This window comes from Ziziphus jujuba, chromosome 3, assembly GCF_031755915.1.
Source record: "Ziziphus jujuba cultivar Dongzao chromosome 3, ASM3175591v1".
In the NCBI taxonomy this organism is placed as follows: Eukaryota; Viridiplantae; Streptophyta; class Magnoliopsida; order Rosales; family Rhamnaceae; genus Ziziphus; species Ziziphus jujuba.
This window is the reverse complement of record NC_083381.1, coordinates 27,856,030-27,873,434: the sequence shown is the minus strand read 5'-3', so window position 1 is coordinate 27,873,434 and position 17,405 is coordinate 27,856,030. Positions and strand designations below refer to the sequence as shown.

General features: G+C 33.1%; 1 pseudogene; it reads left to right on the top strand.

The window, feature by feature from the left end:
• The first annotated feature begins 3,343 nt into the window (after positions 1 to 3,343).
• LOC125423546 (NAD(P)H-quinone oxidoreductase subunit H, chloroplastic-like) lies at positions 3,344 to 4,361 on the top strand (annotated as a pseudogene).
• The last annotated feature ends 13,044 nt before the right edge of the window (positions 4,362 to 17,405 follow it).

The following is a 17,405-nucleotide window of genomic DNA, read 5'->3' as shown; positions in this document are numbered from 1 at the left end:
AAGAAATAATCAACTAATTCATGAATCGTTCAATAAAATTCAACCTACAGATTGCATAAATTATTCATTAACAAAAAAAAAAATACAAAATTTGATTGATAGAACAAATACACTTATAAATCAAATAAAAAAATAAAAAAAGAGAAAAAAAAAGAATTTATAATAAAAGATATAAGTTCTAACAAAAATAAAATGAATTATGATGATAAAAGATTAGAATCGCCAAAAAATATTGGGCAGGTATTAAAAAGAAGAATTGCTCGACTAATCCGTAAATCACATTATTTTATAAATTTTTTTTTTTCATTGAAAAGATATATATAGATATCTTTTTAGGTATCATTGATATTCAGAATATTAATGCACAATTTTTTCAGGAATCAACAAAAAAAATTCTTAATAAATATATCTACAATGATTAAGATATTTCTCATTCTAATAAGTAAACAAATCAAAAAATAATTTATAGAAAAAATAAAAGTCTAATTCACTTTAGTTCTACTATACAAAAGTCCCTTTCTACTATTAGTAATAAAAGCGCATAGACTTTTTTTTTTACTTATCTTACGTGTCACAAGCATATGTATTTTACAAATTATCACAACCCTCAGCCCTTAACTTATACTTATATAAGTTAAGATTGGTTTTTCAATATAATGGAACAGCTTTTTTTCTTAAGAATGAAATAAAGAATTATTTTGGTGGAACATAGAAACTATTTCATTCCAAATGAAGACATAATTCTCTTTGAAATATGGGAATGAATCAATGGAAAAATTGGTTAAAAGGTCATGATCAATATGATTTATCTCTGATTAAATGGTCTTGCTTAGTACCACAAAAGTGGCAAAATAGAGTCAATCAACACTCTATAGCTAAGTATGAAAAATAAAAGACTTTTGAAGCCACCTCATTACAAAAGGAAATAGAGAATTTTAAAAAACACTATAGATATGATCTTTTAGCATATAAATTTATATCATCTAAATCTATTAATTATGAAGATCAGAAGAACTCATCTATTTATGGATTACCGTTACAAGTAAATAACAACAAAGAAATTTTTTATAATTATAGAACACATAAACGAAAATATTTTAATGTGCTAGGAGATATCCCTATCAATAATTATCTAATCGAAGATGATATTATAGATATGGAGAAAAATCTGGATAGAAAATATTTTGATTGGATAATTCTCAATTTTTGTCTTAGAAAGAAAGTCAATATTGAGGCCTGGATCAATATTGATACTGACACCACTAGTAATGAATATAGTAAGACTCTGGGGAATAATTATCAACTACTTGATAAAAATGATACGCAAGGTCTTTTTTATCTCACGATTCCTCAAAATCAAGAAATCAATCTATCCAATACAAAAAAAAAAAAAAAAAAAAAAAAAGAACCTTTTTGATTGGATGGGAATGAATGAAGAAATAGGAAGTTGTCCCATATCAAATCTGGATCGTTGGTTTTTCCCAGAATTTTTGATACTTTATAACACGTATAAGATTAAACCATGGGCCATTCTAATCAATTAATTATTTTTAATTTGTATATAAATGAAAATGCTGGTGGAAATAAAAGCATCACTGGAAAGAAAAAAAGAAATATATCAATATTTTCGAATGAAAAAAAAATCTCTTGAATGAGAAAATCGAAATCAAGAAAAAAAAGAATCCACAAGCCAAGCAAATTTTGAATCATCTCTCTCAAAGCAAGACAAAGATATTGAAGAAGATTTTGTGGGATCAGACATGAAAAGAGATAGAAATAAAAAACAATACAAGAATAATATGAAAGTGGGGTTTCATTTCTTCCCAAAAAGGTATTTGCGTTTTCAATTGAGATGGGATGGTGTTTTAAATAAAAAAAATTATCGATAACATCAAAGTATATTGCCTCTTTCTTAGACTAATAAATCCAAGAGAAATTTTTATATCCTCTATTGATTCAGAAGATTTAACTCTTATAGAATTAACAAAAAAAGGAATATTGATTATCGACCCAATCCATTTTTCTATAAAAAATGAAGGACAATTTATTATATATCAAGCCGTAGGTATTTCATTGGTTCATAAGAGTAACCATGAAATAAATTGAAAGTACTTAACAAAAAGCATTATTGATAACAAGAATTCTGCTGAATTCATTGCAAAATATCAAAAAATGACTGGAAACAAAGACAACAATCATTATGATTTATTTGTCCCTGAAAACATTTTATCCCGTAGACGTTGTAGAGAATTGAGAATTCTAATTTGTTTTAATTGTAGGAATGGAAATGGTATGCCTCGAAATGCAGCATTTTGCAATGGTAAGAAGGAAAACAGTCAAGTTATGGATAAAAGCAAAAAAAGATACAACTAAACTAATTAAATTGAAATTCAGTCAAGTTTTGGATAAAAGCAAAAAAAGATACAACTAAACTAATTAAATTGAAATTATTTCTTTGGCCTAATTATCTATTCAAAGATTTAGCTTGTATGAATCGATATTGGTTTGATACCCATAATGGCAGTCGTTTCAGTCTGGTAAGGATACATATGTATCCACAATTCAAAATTTGTTAGTTAATGGTAGAATTGTTTTTCCTATATTTCCTATAGTATGATCTATGAAAACAAAGAAATGCACACATGCATTGCCTTACATTTCATTTTGATACATGATCCATTGACATATCAATTAGATCTATAAATGATAACCAAAATCTTTTTTTATTTTTTTATTTTAGGTGTAAATTTTTATCTTTTGTGAGTGCCGAAAAGAAGATTTTGGTATACCTATTCGAATACAATTTTATTTGATCAAATTTGGAATTATTAACAAAATTAAGATTATTGTATTGTGTATACTAAATTAAATTGAATGGCATTATTATTATCGATCAATAAAACCACCTAACACTAAAAAAAGGATAGGAACTAAGTAAGGGGGTAGATTTCATTTTATGGTAAATAATTCATTCATCTCGGTTATTTCGTAAGAAGAAAAATAAGAAAAAGTAGGATCTGTTGAATTTCAAATATGCAGCCTCACCAATAAGATACGAAAACTTTCTTCACATTTGGAATTGCACAAGAAAAGACTATTTATCTCAGAGAGGCCTATGTCAATTTTGGGAAAACGCCAATGGCTACTGTCTTATTTGTCAAAGCAAAATAGACTATGTTATAGAGAATTAATGAATCAGTTGTATATTAGGGAATAAAAAACTCGCTAATTTGAAAAAGCAGTTTATTTTGAATTATTTGATTTATTAGATCTTGAATTTGAATTTTAATGAACTTATTTTAGTTTTCAGCAACTCATGAAAGACTGAATCAAGGAAAAACCTATGAATATACCAGCTACAAGGAACGACCTCATGGTAGTAAATATGGGTTCCCACCACCCATCAATGCATGGTGTTCTTCAACTCATCGTTACTCTAGATGGTGAAGATGTTATTGACTGTGAACCAATATTAGGCTATTTACACCGGGATGGAAAAAATTGCGGAAAACCAAACAATTATACAATATCTGCATTATCTAACACGTTGGGATTATTTAGCTACTATGTTCACAGAAGCAATAATCGTAAATGTTCCGGAGCAGTTGGGAAATATTCAAGTGCCTAAAAGAGCCAGCTATATCAGAGTAATTATGTTGGAGTTGAGTAGCTGCTGATCTACCTCATGGCTGGATAGATAAATGTTTGGATTTTTATGATTATTTTTTAATAGGAATCGCTGAATATCAAAAACTTATTACACAAAATCCTATTTTTTTAGAACAAGTTGAAGGAGTAGGCATTATTGGCACAGAGGAAGTAATAAATTGGGGTTTATCAGGACCAATGTTGTGGGCTTTTGGAATACAATGGGATCTTCCTAAAGTTGATCATTATGAGTGTTATGACAAATTTGATTGGGAAGTCTAGTGGCAAAAAAAAGGAGATCCATTGGCTCGTTATCTAGTCCAAATTGGTGAAGTGATAGAATCCATAAAAATTATTCAACAGGCTCTGAAAGGAATTCCTGGAAGGCCATATGAGAATTTAGAAATCTGATACTTAGATAGAGAAAAGAATCCCAAATGGAATGATTTTGAATATCGATTTATTAGTAAAAAACCTTCTCCTACATTTGAATTACCGAAACAAGAACTCTATGTTAGAGTCAAAGCCCCAAAAGTAGAATTGGGAATTTTTATAATAGGGGATCAAGGTGTTTTCCTTGGAGATGGAAAACTCGCCCACCAGGTTTTATCAATTTGTAAATTCTTCCTTAGTTAGTTAAAAGAATGAAATTGGCTGATATTATGACGATACTAGGTAGCATAGATATCATTATGGGAGAAGTTGATCGTTGAAATGATAATCGATACGACAGAAGTACAAGATATCAATTCTTTTTCTAGATTGGAGTTTTTAAAAGAGGTCTACGAAATTATATGGGCCCTTATTCCTATTTTTACTTTTGTATTGGGAATCACAATAGGTGTACTAGTAATTGTATGGTTAGAAAGAGAAATATCCACAGGACTGCAGCAATGTATTGGACCTGAATACGCCAGCCCTTTGGGAGTTCTTCAAGCTCTAGCAGATGGGACAAAACTTATTTTCAAAGAAAATCTTCTTCCATCGAGAGGAGATAGTCATTTATTCAGTATCGGACTGTCCATAGCAGTCATATCAATTTTAGTAAGCTATTCAATAGTTCCTTTTGGCTATCATCTTGTTTTAACGGATCTCAATATCGCTGTTTTTATATGGATTGCCATTTCCAGTATTGCTCCCATTGGACTTCCTATGTCAGGATATCTATGAGCTGCTGCTTAATCAATTAGTTATGAAATACCATTAACTTTATGTGTGTTATCAATATCTCTACGTGTGATTCGTTGAGACATAAATTTTTCTCTATTCCTTCCTCTCTATTCTTTTCTTTCTAGGAAAGGGGTAGAATGAATCGAGTAGATATCTTCATTTTTTTATTCATTAGTCGAATTGATGAACTAAATCAGATAGTTGGATGAGTGAAAGAGAACAGCTTCTATATAAAGTCGCAGTAAAGATATTGAGTCTCATTTTCTATATATAAGAGTTAGAGAGTTGAGCAGAAATAAATAGAAGCAGAAGATACCGTTTACCCCAAGAATGGTTTATTAGTCATCCTGACTTGAAGCGGGCTCAAAAGATCAACCGTATTGAGTTTTCACTATCGTTTGTATGTATTTTCATACATGTATTACCATAAAAGAAAAGGCGATTGAACAAAAATGAGTGGATAGGTAGAAACACCAAGATATGCAAAGGATTAGTAACGTAGATCCTGTAAATTATCCAAAAGTAGAAATTTCTACATAATAAATAAAGAATACTAATTGGGGCTTTAAATTTATAGAAGTTATAAGGTAGTACTCCCCACGATTCCGATCCAGAGTATGCTCATATCCATCGATTAAATAAATGGCTATTGGGAAGGAAATAATCCTTTTTTTGATTTTGTAAGCCCCCTTTTTTCATAAACAGAAAGAATAATAGGAACGAAAAAAAGAAAGGAATACAAAAGAATAAACAAGATCTTTCTTTTTTTTTTTTTTCTTATTTCCAGATTTATATCGATACAATTTGTGTCATAATTCATGAATTAATGTAATATATAATTCTTTTTCATAAGTTAAAACAATGGGTTATTGATATTTTTTACAAGGAGTATTTTACTGAAGAATCAAGTTACTACTCAACAAAAAAAAATTTAAATGATTATGGAAATTTTTAAAAAAAGGATGAGATAAATTCAGAAGTATTTTTTTATTTATTATTAATTCAATTTATTAATTTATTAAATTAATAATAGATTGAATTCTTTATTATTAATTATTAACTTTATTATTAATTATTAATATTAATTATACTAATTATTTTTTAAAAAATTTATTAAAACATAACAGATAGAATTCAATTGGTCTAATTTTGGATTGTATGATAGATTTGAATCTTATCTATCGTATAACCAAGCCTCGCAAGATAAGAGGACTCAGTCCTTAGATTTTTTTATGGCCCTTCAGGAGCCATATGAGTTGAAAATCTCATGTACAGTTTTGAAATAGTGAAGGAAACAGTGATGGTACCGCCGACTATAATTATCTAATAGTCCAAGTACAGTTGATATAGTTGAGGCGCAATCAAAATATGGGTTTTGGGGATGGAATTTGAGGCATCAACCTATAAGGTTTATCATTTTTCTAATTTCTTCCCTAGTAAAATGTGAGAGATTGCCTTTTGATTTACCAGAAGCGGAAGAAGAATTAGTAGCAGGTTATCAAACCGAATATTCGGCGATAAAATTTGGTTTATTTTATGTTGCTACCTATCTAAACCTATTAGCTTCGTCATTATTTGTAATAGTTCTTTACTTGGGTGGTTGGAATATCTCTATTCCGTATATATTTGTTTCGGAGCATTTTGAAATAAATCAACGATATGAGGTTTTTGGGGTGACAATTGGTATCTTTATTACATTAGCTAAAACTTATTTGTTTTTGTTCATTCCTATAGTAACAAGATGGACCTTGCCTAGGCTAAGAATGGACCAACTGTTGAATCTTGGATGGAAATTTCTTTTACCTATTTCTCTCGGTATTCTATTATCAACAACTTCTTTCCAACTCTTTTCATTGTAAAGGAATATGATATTCTATATTCACAATTTAGCTTAAACAAGAGAAACAAACAAACATCAAATTATTCATATATATTCACGATATGTTCCCTATGGTAACTGGCTTCATGAATTATGGTCAACAAACAGTACGAGCTGCAAGGTACATTGGTCAAAGTTTCAAGATTACATTATCCCACGCAAATCGTCTACCTGTAACTATTCAATTTCCTTATGCAAAATTAATCACCGCGGAGCATTTCTGCGGTCAAATCCATTTTGAGTTTGAGAAATGTATTCCCTGTGAAGTATGTGTTCGTGTGTGTCCTATAGATATACCCGTCATCGGTTCGAAATTGGAAACTGATATTCGTAAGAAACGGTTGCTTAATTACATTATTAATTTCAGAATCCGTATATTTTGTGGTAACTGCGTTGAGTATTGTCCAACAAATTGTTTATTAATGACTAAAGAATATGAACTTTCTATTATGATCATCATGAATTAAATTATAATCAAATTTCTTTGGGTCGTTTACCAATATCAATAATTGACGATTATACAATTCAAACAATTTTGAATTCGCCTCAAATAAAAAATAAGTAACTCCCTTGATTCAATAAAATTTTTGAATTACTAAGTATTAAGGTTCCTTTCATTTTGTTTGGTCACGGCCTACAAATCCTAACTATTCATTAGTTGGTAATAATCACGTCTTAATTTGGATTGAAAATCGAGTAATTAATGTCTATATAATTATTTCAAAATATAGTTTCGGATTTGAACTACTCTTTCTTTCAGATAAAGAATGAAATTAGTCCAACATCTGTACCCACATTAATTCACATCCCCGAGGATTTCATTCAATTAGGAATTGATTATAAATCATAAAAAACAAAATTTCTGGTCGAGTCCCAATAAGGTCATGAAAAAAATTTTGATTTTTTATCTATTTTTTACATATAATGAATGGATTTACCTGGACCAATACATGATTTTCTTTTAGTCTTTCTGGGATTAGGTCTTATATTAGGAGGTGTAGGAGTAGTATTATTTACCAACCCAATTTATTCTGCTTTTTCATTGGGACTTGTTCTTGTTTGTATATCCTTATTCTATTTTCTATTAAACTCTTATTTTATAGCTACGACATAACTCCTTATTTACGTGGGAGCTATAAATGTTTTAATCATATTTGCTGTGATGTTCATGAATGGTTCAGAATATTACAAAGATTTTAATCTTTGGACCGTTGGGGATGGGGTTACTTTGCTGGTTTGTACAAGTATTTTGGTTTTACTAATGAGTACTATTATGGATACATCATGGTACAGGATTATTTGGACTACAAGATCAAACTAGATTATAGAGCAAGATTTGATAAGTAATAGTCAACAAATTGGAATTTATTTACCAACAGATTTTTTTCTTCCCTTTGAGTCCATTTCAATAATTCTTTTAGCCGCTTTGATAGGTGCAATCATTGTGGCATGCCAGTTATAAATCGTAAATCTATAGAATTAGCAATAGAAATCCAAATGAAACTTCAGTCTGTGTTATCCATCTATTTCTCTTCAATTCTAATTAAAGATTGTTTATGTTGAAAAGAGAAATTCTTTTATTAGATCTATTACCAATCTATTTATTTGTTCCATACCTATTAGATTCTAGTCAAGTAAATCCGTTGAATTGTTGTTCATATTATATTGAAATAAATCAAAATTTAATTGATAAGGAGTTGGTCAATGATGCTCAAACATGTACTTGTTTTGAATGCCTACTTATTTTCTATCGGTATCTATGGATTGATCACAAGTCGCAATATGGTTAGAACCCTTATGTGTCTTGATCTTATACTGAATGCGGTTAATATAAATTTTGTAACATTTTCTGATTTTTTGGATAGTCGCTAATTAAAATGCTCAATTTTTGTTATAGCTATTCAGCCTCTGAAGCCGCTATTAGACCGGCTATTATTTCGTTAATTTAGGTAAGAGAAAATCAACTTGTATTATTCAATCAAATTTGTTGAATAAGTAGTATTAATCCTAGAAATTAGAATATTCATAAATTCGAATTAGCATGTATTATACATAATGTATGATCATGTTTGCGAAGAAGTAAGAAATCAAAGTATCTTGGCTCCCTTACATGAGTCGGTCCAGAAGTAGATTTGATTAAAAAAATTCTGGTAAATCATTGATTCATCTGATGTCCAAATATATGATTTATTTATAAATTTACTAAATCAAAAATTTAGAATGTTCAAAAAATTTATAGATCGAATGTCACATTCAGTAAAGATTTATGATACGTGTATAGGATGTACTCAATGCGTCTGAGCCTGCCCCACGGATGTATTAGAAATGATACCTTGGGACGGGTGTAAAGCTAAGTAAATTGCTTCTGCCTCAAGAACAGAGGACTATGTTGGCTGTAAAAGATGTGAATTTAACTGTCCAACGGGTGCCTAAAGTTGTTCATGCATATCTTGAGGAGCTCTTGCTGAGTAAACTTCTGAGGACAGGCAAAAGTGGGGGCTCACCACCTTGCAATGAACCCCGTGACAGGTTCATTATCCCTTTGCTTGGTCTTGAGCTGTTCGGGGCACTCCAGTTGAAATCATAAGATTAGTGCATCCTATGAGCTAGCCTATTTTCGATAGTGTAAGCTCTTTGTCAATAAGCAAGATAAATACTGTAGGGAGTTTTTTAATGCCTTTTCTATTGGAAGAAAAATTCTTCAATTCAATATGCTGTTCTCTTCAGCTGTACCATTACCAAGCACAGGGCAAGCTGTAGTTTTTCTAGGAAGCTAGGGCTAGCTAGTAAGTCAGTAAGACATAAAGATGATAGATTTCTTCCCTTCGAGATTGCTTTTCTTTGCCTATCCCGATAACCCTTTCGAAATCCAAGGAAGCTATTATATATATATATATATATATTTCCTCCTGGGAATCTTAGGTTTATTGTGAGTTATTCAAGACAGATTCTAGTAAGTGGAAAGGAAGGTCAGTACAGTAATTGCCCATGCGTAACATGCATAACTAGTGGGTTACCATCCATAAGCAGTGGCAAACTCTTGCTAAGGCCTTTAAGAAGTGTCCACCCCATATGTCTTTTGTATTGGCATTGTATTAGTACTTTCTATTCAGCACTAGCTCTAAGAAATTTCTATTCTTTTAAAGTGTTTACAGCAAAGCACAGTGCTTTAGGCAAGCCTAGCTAGTTCGTTTTCTTTTCCAGTAGTCCCTCTTCCCTTAGGGAATCCATTATGTGAAGAAGGAAGCTTGTTAAGATATGTCTTTTTAATGGTTTCCCCTGTAAGTGCTAACAGTCTAATGTTCTAATGCTGGGACTGTGGTATTTGAAAGCTATTAGATTTCTTTCAAAAAGTCTTTAGATTTCCCCGAGTAGCTATAGAAGTCTTTTTCTTGCTACCAGTATCATAGGGATTAGGGTGAAGGCTTAGCAATAATAACAATCGAGAGTTAGGACCTATCCGTTTATAATACGATTACCTAGCTAAGGAGCTTGTAGTATTTACTTGTTTCCTTATTTGGAATATCTAATCTACTAGTTTATGCCTTCCTTTTTTTTTTTTTAAGGGAGTGCTTTTAGTTTTTTTAATACCGTTATTACGAGCAGTCCCACTGGGGGCAATAGCTCAGTTCCAGCCTTGTCTCAGTATGAGGTCATTTCTCTAGTAGCAGCTCCTTTTTTTCCTCCTTGTAGCAGTATTATATGGTAAGAGTTTCTTTATTATCTGAAAGCCCTTTATGCATTTGCAAGGGAGTTTCTTTTGAACCAAAGCAAGGTAATACGGTCCAGCCGATCAAATAAGGTTTCTTGTTGCAGTCTCTGTTTAAGTTCCTGTCCTTTTCTTTTACTATAAATAAGGTTTACTCCGCCCTTTGACACCATTATAAAGTTGGACTATCTCAAGCCAGTGAGAAAGCAAAGTTTGAAAGGTTAAGTTCATTTTCTCTTTACTTAGGATTGTCCGAGGAGTTCATAGCTCCATTCTCCCTACGGAAATTCTACTCCTCCGACGGGCCCATATGGGCCTTATCTTGTGATGCGAACCCGCCCGAGCTCACACCACCGACAACTCGCTGGGGTACTGATCCGATACAGATGAAGTCTGGGCCGATCACTAGGGCTCAAGCTGAGAGATTTAAGGACAACCTTGCTGCCTTTATCCAGAGAGTAATTCATTCTTAAAAGGGCTTGTCCATCTGAAGATAAAAGACCTGTTTTAAGTATCCAAGTGGTGGAGGTTGATACATCGGATACTTAAAAATCGGACGTTTTATATCGGACACCCTTGTCTCGGACATCGGAGCCTTGCCTCGGACATCTGATCTCGGACTTCGGACATCGGATGCAACTTAGCTCGGACAGACATCAGTTAGCTCGGCCAGACATAACTTAGCTCGGATAGACATCTGTTAGCTCGGCTAGACACAAGTTAGCTCGGACAGACAGCAGTTAGCTCGGATAGGCCATAAGTTAGCTCGGACATCCGGTGGACATAAGTTAGCTCGGTTGAAGACATAATTCAGCCTAGATGTCAAAGTCAACTCGTTACCTAATTTGCGATTGACTTTATTTCTTTTTAGGTTTTTATTTATTTATTTTCTGGACAAATAACTTTAGGAAGGTTTTTATTTTATTGTAATTTAATTAATTCCCAATTTAATATAAATGAATTAATTAATCAAACTTAGATTAGGAAAGGAAGTATAGTTGCGGCCAACTAGGTTTCTTTATGTGTGTGGCCGGTTTTTCCTAGGGTTTTTAGGGTTTATTTTGTTTCTTTCAAAGCCTATTTAAAGGCTTATTTGTCAATAAGAATATAACTTTGATTTGATTGAGAAAATACTTGTGAGATTAATTATCTCTTTATTCTTTGAGAACACCTAAAACACCATTAGAGAATTTGTTGTTTTAGCTTGACTTATCAATAGGTTTTCCATCCCCTATTGTGGCGTCTACATTATACCAAGGTTTCTAACCACAGGTTGGTTAGGATTTGAGGTCCATTCCATTAGAACTTGAACTTAATTAGATCCGGGCTAATATAATACGGGTTTAGGAGCAGGTCGTCCTAGGTTCGTATCATTTGGTATCAGAGCTAAATTTTGTTCAGGTTTGATCTATCTTTATTTTCTTTATTTGTTTTTGTGTTATTCTACAATTTTAGCATTAGGTTAAGGTTGCTTCTATCACCATACATGTTCTGCATCTTAAAAAAAAAATAAAAAAAAATAAAAAAAATTCATTCCTAGTTGAATTAGGATTTCCTAGTTTTATCGTTTTTTTTTTTTTTTTGTTTCCTAGTTTGTTGGTTGTTTTTCATCATTGTTCTTGTTAATTTTGGATTTTGTTGATTTTGTTTTGCTGTTTTAGTCTTAAATACTTGCATTCATATATTCAAAAACAAAAAAAAAAAAAACAGACTGCGGCAACATTTTAAAAAAAAAACTGCACATTTGTGTTTATTTGGAGGTCATGGGTTTGGTGAATTTTTGGAGTTGGAATTGCAAATTTGTTGTTTATTCTTGCTACTGCAAGTGTGTTTGATATTCAGTGAGTGAAAAAAAAAAAAAAGAGAAAAAAAAAGGAAAGCCGAATATTAAAAAAAAAATTATATATATATCGGTTTGTTGAAAATTGGTGTTGAAGTTTGTTGCTGCAAATTTTTTTTTTTTTTGTAACTGCTGCTTTGCTAATTATTTATTCCATATTTGGAGTTTCTGGAGAGATATTTTTTTTTGCTGCTGGATATTTGAGTTTGAGTGCTAAATTATTTGGATTAAAATCAGTTAAAGGTTTGATACAAAACTTGAATTACAAAGAACAACAACCAACAACTATTCTATATTTTGTTCAATCTGATTCTTGTTCGTATTGGAATTTCTTTTCCTGGAATTTTATTCTTGAACTCATAATCTACTACCATCTGGTGCAGTTTTCAAAAATTCCAATGTTTTCATTATTTTATGTGTTTTCTTGTCTAGAAAGCCGAAAAATTAGGATTTGTTGGATTCTTTCGGTATTGCCTACTTTTTGCTTCTGTTTTGTTGATAAGTTTAATTAAAACATACTAGTGATCTAATTGCTGTTTTATGGGTGTTTTAATTAGAACTTTGAGATAATTCATTGAGTGGGAAAAGGCAAGAGTGTTGAGCTTAAAAGAGGGTAAAAAGCCGAAACAAGTGTGCAAACACGAGTGTCGAGTTCTCATTTGAGTGAAACACGTAAGGGAGTGAAATTGTAAGGTCCTATTTTATTTCTATTGCATTATTATACTAACATGACAGAATCAAGAATGAGGAGAGGAGAGCCACCCTTAAGGATCAATGAGGAAGAGTCCGTAGCATTCCATGGCGATGCCCGAGCTACCGGAAGTGGAGACCAAGTGGACATGAGAGCTATTTTGGAATCAATACAGCGGGTTAGTGCTCAAGTTGAGCATGTGAATCAAAGAGTGGGAAGGCTAGAAGCCTTACAAGGAATGCCAAATACAAGAAATAGGCAAGAATTCCATGGAGGGCGAGGCCGAGGACGAGGAGGTCGCGAGAGACCGAGAGAGGAATTTGATGAGGAGCCATTCGGTGGAGACTTTGAGGAAGGTATGGATGAAACTTTTGCTGTCCAAGATAGAGCTAGCCGTGGAAGATATAGGAGGGAAGATACAGATGATGATTTGGGAAATATCAAGGTTAACATCCCACCTTTTATAGGTAAAAGTGATCCCGAAGCTTATTTGGAGTGGGAAGAAAAAATGGAGATGATTTTTTACTGCCACAAACTATTCGGAAGGTAAGAAGGTGAAGTTGGCAGCAATGGAGTTTGGCCATTATGCACTCCAATGGTGGACAAATGAGCAAAGCACCCAAAGGAGAGTTGGTGATGACTTGATTACAACATGGTGACAAATGAAAGGAGCCATGAGAAAGCGGTTTGTTCCATCCCATTACCATACATTGCAGCATCAAAGGCTTCAATCTTTGTCTCAAGGAAGCAGGTCCGTGGAGGATTATTACAAAGAGATGGAGATGTTAATGATGAGGCTGAATATGAATGAGGATAGGGAGGCAACAATGGTGAGATTTCTTGGTGGTTTGAACCGTGACATTGCCAACCAACTTGAATTACAACAATACTTGGAATTGGAGGAGATGTTGCATGTAGCAATTAAGCTTGAGAACCAATTCAAGAGGAGGAGTGTTAGTACACGGTTTGGAGGAGTTTCTAGCAGTGGAAGGACAAGTTCAAGTGGCTGGAAAAACAATTCCACTTATGAAAGCAAGCTGAAGCCGAAGCTTGGTGAAGAAGCTACTAACAGGCCAAGAAGGGAACTTAAAACCGAATCTGCCCAAGCCATTAGAGGTGAGATAAAATCTGGTCCTAAACCTCAAAAATCTAGAGAAATAATTTGTTTTAAGTGCCAAGGAAGAGGACACATAGCCATCCAATGCCCAAATAGAAGAATCATGGTATTAAAGTGTGACGGTGAGCTGGAATCTGCAAGTGAAGAAAGTGAAGTTGAAACCGAGCAAGAGGAGGATTGCAATGAAGATGAAGCCAAACCTGTTAATACATCTAATGCCTAGTTGATCTTGGTTTCAAGGAAAGTACTTGCTGTCTACAAAGATGAAGAGTAGATACAAAGAGAAAACATCTTCCACACTCACTGCGAAATACAAGGTAAAATTTGTAACTTGATTATAGATAGTGGGAGTTGTACCAATGTGATAAGTAACCTTGTAGTTGATAAATTAGGCTTGAAAACAATTAAACATCCAAAACCCTATAGGTTACAATGGTTAAATGATAGTGGTGAGATGAGGGTAAATAAACAAGCCAAAGTAAAATTTAGTATAGGTAGATATGAGGATGTAGTCTTATGTGATATTGTACCCATGATTGCTGGACATATACTGTTAGGTAGACCATGGCACGTTGATAAAGATGCTACTCATTTTGGTTGAGAAAATAGTATTGTTTTCAAGTTTAAAGGGAAGAAGGTCAAGCTGGAACCATTATCTCCTAAAGAGGTTTACAAAGACCAATTACAAATGCAACAAAGGAGAGAAGCCGAAAAGCTCAAGGAAAAAGCAAGTATGGCACCAACGGCTTCACCATCCTTTCAAGAAGGTAAGATTGAGGTTTCTGACCAAGGTAAGGTTTCTAAGGTTCATATTGAGTGGAAAGATCAAGGGAAAACTGAAAGAGAGGGAAAAGGAAGTGGCAAACCCGAGAGCATGGAGAAGGAAGAAAAATCTGAAGGTGTGTGCCAAACCAAGGGAAAAAAAAAAAAAAGAAAAGAAAAGAAAGGTTAAGTAGCAACTTTTATTTGAGTTTAGGGGATATTAATAAGGCTATTGAGTGTAAGAAACCTTTGCTGGTCATGATTTATAAAGAAAATTATTTTAATGATCAAACTAACTTTGAAGAACTTGAATTGCCAAGTTCAATGATTTCTCTTTTGAAGGAATTTGGAGATGTCTTCCCAAATGAGATTCCAAGTGGACTACCACCTATTCGAGGGATAGAACATCAAATTGACTTTGTTCCAGAGGCTGCCATACCAAATAGACCAGCTTATAAGAGCAATCCTGAAGAAACAAAGAAGCTGCGAAAACAGGTAAGTGATTTGCTTGATAAAGGATACATTCGTGAGAGTTTAAGTCCATGTGCTGTTCCTGTTTTGTTGGTACCTAAAAAGGATGGTTCTTGGAGAATGTGTGTTGATTGTAGGGCTATAAATAACATTACCATCAAATATAGGCATCCCATTCCTAGATTAGATGATATGCTTGATGAGTTGCATGGTGCTTGCATGTTTACAAAAATTGATCTTAGGAGTGGTTATCATCAAATTAGGATGAAAGAAGGCGATGAATGGAAAACCTCATTGAAAACTAAATATGGGCTGTATGAATGGTTGATTATGCCTTTTGGGTTATCCAATGCACCTAGTACTTTTATAAGGCTTATGAATCATGTAATGCGTCCATTTATTGGTAAATTTGTGGTTGTTTATTTTGATGACATTCTAATATATAGCCAAAATTTGGATAATCATGTGGATCAACTTAGGCAAGTTTTGCAAGTCCTTAGAAAGGAAAGATTGTTTGCTAACATTAAAAAATGTGAATTTTGCAAAGAAGAGCTTGTGTTTCTAGGTTTTGCAGTAAGTGCTGCAGGAATCAAAGTTGACCAAGCTAAGGTGAAAGCAATTCAAGGGTGGCCGGTTCCTACTTCTATCACCCAAGTGAGGAGCTTTCATGGCTTGGCAAGCTTTTATAGAAGATTTGTCAAGGATTTTAGTACCATAGCAGCACTATTGAATGAAGTTGTCAAGAAGAATGTCGGCTTCAAATGGTGGGAAGTACAAGAAAAATCTTTTAATTTGTTGAAAGAAAAATTGTGTAATGCCCCTTTGTTAGTTTTGCCACATTTTTCTAAGACTTTTGAAATTGAGTGTGATGTTTAGGGTGTAGGTATTGGAGCTGTCTTAATGCAAGAAGGAAGACCCATAGCCTACTTTAGTGAAAAATTAAATGGAGCTGCCCTAAACTACCCGACTTATGACAAGGAGATGTATGCTTTGGTGAGGGTTTTGGAGACGTGGCAGCATTATCTCATGCTAAAGGAGTTTGTGTTTCATACGGATCATGAGTCTTTGAAGCATATCAAGGGTCAAAGAAAGCTCAACCGAAGGCATGCCAAGTGGATTAAATTTATTGAAACCTTTTCCTATGTCATCCGCTACAAAAAAGGTAAAGAAAATGTGGTTGCCGATGCATTATCCCGAAGGTATGTACTCTTTTCTACCTTAGATGCTAGATTGCTTGGATTTGAACAATTGAAAGAACTTTATGAGCATGATAGTGACTTTGGAGAAATTTTTAAAACCTGTTTGAAACATGGATTTAATAAATTTTACATATTTGAGGGATATTTGTTTAAGGAAAACAAACTTTGTGTGCCTAATTGTAGTATTAGGGAATTATTGATTCGGGAAGGACATGGGGGTGGTTTAATGGGTCATTTTGGTGTTTTAAAAACTTTATCCTTGCTGCAAGAACATTTTTATTGGCCTAACATGAGGAGAGATGTTGAGAGAATTTGTGAAAGATGTTTAAAGTGCCGAAAAACAAAATCAACATTGAAGCCGCATGGACTGTATAAGCCTTTGCCGGTTCCTACCTATCCTTCGGTAGATTTGTCTATGGATTTTATTCTTGGGTTGCCTAGGTCAAGGACAGGTAAGGATTCAATTTTTGTTGTAGTAGATAGGTTTTCTAAGATAGCACATTTTATTGCATGTAACAAAACTGATGATGCATCCAATATTGCTAATTTATTTTTCAAGGAAATTGTGAGATTGCATGGAATGCCAAAAACTATTGTTTCGGATAGGGATGCTAAGTTCTTAAGCTATTTTTGGAAAACTTTGTGGGCTAAATTAGGTACTAAGCTTTTATTCTCAACTACTTGTCATCCACAAACTGATGGACAAACCGAAGTAGTAAATAGAACCTTGTCTGCATTGTTGAGAGCATTAATTAGTAGAAATTTAAGAACTTGGGAAGAATGTTTGCCACATATTGAATTTGCATTTAATAGGTCTTTACATTCAGCAACTAAATTTACTCCATTTGAAATTGTTTATGGTTTTAATCCTTTGACTCCATTAGATTTAACACCTTTACCTTTAAATGAGCGTGCTAAT